This window comes from Capsicum annuum, unplaced genomic scaffold (assembly GCF_002878395.1).
Source record: "Capsicum annuum cultivar UCD-10X-F1 unplaced genomic scaffold, UCD10Xv1.1 ctg81839, whole genome shotgun sequence".
Taxonomy (NCBI): Eukaryota; Viridiplantae; Streptophyta; class Magnoliopsida; order Solanales; family Solanaceae; genus Capsicum; species Capsicum annuum.
The window spans coordinates 1-4,820 of NW_025892588.1; the positions used below are offsets into that span (position 1 = coordinate 1).

The 4,820-nt window shown below is 33.3% G+C and overlaps 1 protein-coding gene across 1 annotated transcript in view; it reads right to left on the minus strand.

The window, feature by feature from the left end:
* Positions 1–1,469: 1,469 nt before the first annotated feature.
* LOC107852560 (putative disease resistance RPP13-like protein 3) overlaps positions 1,470–4,820 on the minus strand; it is a 5,531-nt gene continuing 2,180 nt past the window's right edge. The window contains exon 2 of the mRNA XM_016697593.2: positions 1,470–1,925. The gene's annotated coding sequence lies outside the window, so the exon portion shown is untranslated. The remainder of the gene's footprint in view (positions 1,926–4,820) is intronic.

Below are 4,820 nucleotides of genomic sequence, written 5' to 3' on the forward strand. Positions count from 1 at the left end.
CAAGAAGAGTCGAAAAAGATTCAAGATCATAAAGGTAGACAAGCATCGACATGGTCCTTGGCCCGAGATACGAGTTCAGGAAAATTACCTAATCTGGATGTTTCGAACAATATGGTGGAATGTGAAAAGGAAAAGAAAAGGATGCTTGAAGAACTCACAAGAGGCTCCTCCGATGAACTAAAAGTCATCCCAATTGTCGGAATGCGAGGCGTATGTATCTCAACCAAATCAGGTACAGTATTTGTGGAGGGAAATTAAGTATTATCGGACCCAAGTCCGAGATTCTGAGTAACTTGAAATGTTTAAGCTCTGATTTGAGAGTACTGAAGAATAACGACAAAAAGATAAAATGGAACGAGTTCGTTTCAAGAGATTGTTGACATTTTCTGCAACAGTTTCCCAATCTTCTATTATCGTTTTAGATTTGCGCAGAAGGCCAGCAACCACAACAGTAGTTAGAGGTAGTCCTTGACATTTGTCCACAATTTGCTTCCCAATAGTCTCGAATTCAGATGGTAGTGTTTCATTTGCAAATGCTGCACTTTTAAAAAGGTTCCAACTCTCATCTTGATCCATGAAGCTTATCTGCAACGGAAGATTCTCCGTACCAGCATAGCAAGCTACTTCACTGTTACAGGTATTGAGCAGTATTCTACTCTCGTTGTTCTGAATCGGCAAAACATTGTTTCACATCATCCCATGCTTTACTACTCCATATGTCATCCATGACAATTAAGTACGTCTTTTACTTTAAAATTTTATGTAGCATGTCTGCTAGCTCTGCCTCGTCTTTGATCTTATCTGCGTCATCCAATTTGATTGTAGAACACAGAAGACTTAGCAAGATTTCCTTTACATCGTGTTGTTGAGATACGGTAGCCCAAGCATGGACATCAAAGCAATGTAGAACGGATACGTCATTGTAAACTTCTTTCGCTAAAGTAGTTGACTTGCCAATGCCTCCCATATCGATGATCGGGATGACCTTGAGTTCACCAGAGAAGCCTCTTCTCAATTCTTGTAGCAACCTTTCCTTTTCATCATCACGCCCCACCATAACGTTCTTAATATTCGGAAAATCTTTTGTTGAACTTGAATCTTGAGCCAAAGATTTGCTTGATGCTTGTTTCCCTTTAACTTGAATCTTTGGTGACTCATTCTGGACACGATCAATATCCTCTGCTACTTGTTGTAGGCTATCAGAAAGCCTCTCCTGTGCTAAAACCCTCAGGATATCATCATTTACCATTACAACTTCAGTTACTCTTCTCAAAGAGCGAGAAATTCTTCTCTGTGTTCACTAATTAGAGATTGCACTGGCGAATTGGATGTCACGACCAATTCCATTGTTCTCTTAAGCCATATCTTTACACACTCATGTTCCTTGTGCAGTTTTTACCAGAAAACTGAAAGTTTCAAGACCTCAGCGGTGTTACTACATATAATACCAGTATTAACTCAAAAAATAACCCAAAGCAATAACCAAATCAATAAATGAAACCATAATCAAGTACATTGCCAGAGTCATAAGAGCATTTATTAAGAGTTCAAGTTGGGATGCGGATCGAAATAATGGAATCAGAACAACAACATAAAGACTCCTAGACACCACAAAACTAACTGGTTGTCTCATCGTATATAATAATCATCAAACTCGATCACAATCAACCACGTGGTCTGCTACTACTTGAAGTTGAATCTGTAAAGTTACATAAAAAGAGAAGGGAAGAAGGGAATTAGTACAACTCAAAAATATGTTACAATACAAAAGATATCACATCTCCTTGGAAGCCACACGTTGCTTGAAACCGATAATTTAGTGGTAATTTGCGACAGAGGAACCGAAATGAAATCCCAAGAGTTCAATCTTTCTGGCCTTGAACTCCTTTGCTAATATTCATCTGAATCGTAAAAACTCTCCCCCACTGAGAAGAAACAAAAAGGGTCAGTAGAAGTTCGACAAGTCACATTATTCATATGCAGATTTAGAGCGTGTTCAATCAAACTCACATCTTTCAACTCAACTTCATGTGAGAACACACACAATGACAGATACAAGAACACACATATGACAATCATTTAAAAGTGTGATAAATATTTTGAATCCGCTGGCTCTAAATTATGGATCGTCCACTAAAGCATTTTGAGTGTATAATACGGGGATTCATGAGATGTAACCGACTTGAGTTCTTCCTCTTTGACTTAGAAAAGTTTTAACAGAGAATTCTGCATTCAGTTTCAGAAAGTTTATGCAATGTGATATATGATATTGCACTCGTCACAAGTTAACGCAACCTGTCACATCTTTGCCCTCATCGCATGAGACACGATATTTGATGCTAACAAAGATAATTTGTGCGTTCCTCCAAAACTATACAAAATTGAATAAGGCAAGCTAAATGTTTCCTAAATCTTGAAGTTTGGGTTTCTACAACATTATAATAAATCATTTTGCACGCAACCACAATACTTCAAACACCAACACATCAGCTATAGATCAAAATAAGGGAATTAGCGGCCATTTTATTTTAGATTATTTATTTATAAGATAACTATCTAGTACCCCTCGAACTATGACCAAAATTGCTATGATACACTCCAACTTCACAGGAATCCTATTAACCCCCCTCACGAATTCAATTTTAGTGTATTTTTATCACCCTTTTATGTTAACGTGATTCCTTTATTACATAAAATAGGGTTCAAGTCAGTTGAAAAGGTTGACAAAAGGTGCCACGTCAGCTAAAAAGGATAACAAAAATAAGCTAAAATTTAGTTCAAATGGATAATAGGACTCCGTAAGTTGGAGTGTCTTTTTACACCATCTTGTGATTTTTATCTGTTGTACCAGGTCATTCATTTTTATATTTGTACCTGAGAAATGGATAATAGGACTCCGTAAGTTGGAGTGTCTTTTTACACCATCTTGTGATTTTTATCTGTTGTACCAGGTCATTCATTTTTATATTTTTACCTGAGAAATAGATGACCTGATGATGTTTTAAAAAAATACACTAACGGTGCACCACACAATTTTTTTTTTTTCTAATATCACTAGTGATTTTGGTCATTGTAAAAGAAAAGAACTTTTTTTTTGACTAGAACTTGGTAACTGTTTATTAACTATTCATCAGTATGTTTTATTTACACAAGCATTGAATATGAATAAATATTGAGATAATACATAAATATAAATATAACCCTAAACTTAACGCCAAATTATAATTTTGACCTTAAATTTTGACAGTGCACAAATATGACCTTTAACTATTCAAAACTGCACAAATATGACCTCCGATCCTACGTGACAAAACGCGTGTTCAACATACAAAACTGGGCGCGTCCAGCTTAAAATCTAAGGGCATAATACATAAATATGACCCTAAACTTTGACAATGCACAAATATAACCTTTAACTATTCAAAACTGCACAAATATGCTCTTTAAATGATTTTTCACTATTATTTTTTCATTATTTTTGGCTCAAAGATGAAAATGACATCTAATTTCTTTTGTCATTGCGGAAAAAGAGTAATATTGAAGATTTATTAATTAGGTGGGTCAGCCTCATACGAAAGCGGGTATGCATATATATTATAAAGCAGAGGACGAATTTAAGTTATATAATATATCTAAATATTAAATTAAATATAAAACTATACTAATAATAAAAAAATTATAGTTTTAATAAAACGTTATTATGGATAGTAGTAGTAATATATTAAATTAACATTATCAAATTAACGTAATTAAAATGTTATTAAATTAAAGTTATTAAAACGTTATTAAATTGACGTAGGGGCGGTCCTACGTGGTTGCATGGGGTTCACCCGAACCCCCTCAGTAAAAAAATTACGTTGTATACATATAAGGTAGAAAATGTATATTTATGTATGTATATTAATGTTGAACCACATGAAACAAGACACTTAGATAACTCAGGCACTTAGATAGCACTTAGACACTTCGATCCCTGCTAGAGGCTGTTTTTTTTTTTCTAATTAAAAAAAAGCTAGGTGTTGCTGCTATAGAAATAAATAAATTATTATGAATAATAATAATAATAACAATAATAATAATAATAATAATAATAATAATAATAATAATAATAATAAAAACGATGCCTTTTTAACACAATAAATAAAATTTTGACAGTGCACAAATATGACCTTTAACTATTCAAAATTACACAAATATGACCGCTTTCCAAGTCAGTCCTTTTAACGACGTGGCACCGTGTGATTGGATTACCTTTCCATGTAGGCACGAGTGAGACTCACACCTGGGGTTGCAAAATCGGAGGTCATATTTGTTTAGATTTTGAATAGTTAAAGGTCCTATTTGTGCACTATCAAAGTTTAAGGTTAAAGTTGTAATTTAGTGTCAAGTTTAGGGTCATCTTTATGTATTATGTCATAAATATTTTGTTCATACATTAGTTCATTTAAGTAAATAAATATTATTTCATATTTATTTTTGTAATAGTGTGTATGAATATAATTATGAACACATTAAATATGCGACCTAAAATACAATATTTTTAGTAAATAGAGTTGCTAGAAAAAACAACAAAATAAAATAAAGTTACTTATAATTAAATAAATAAATTTATTTATTTTTGGATGGGAGATACTTTGAAGGAGCCGGGAAATAAGCTGAAAGATTTATTGAAAGTTGAAAATGATGGCCTGCTAACAATATTTAAAAATTTATACAAAGTATTTCGCTTCCTGATATTTCAATTATTTTATAAAAAGGTTGAGTTCCAAGTAACCTAAATTCTATAATTTATACAATCGATACCTTAAAATTTCGCATCC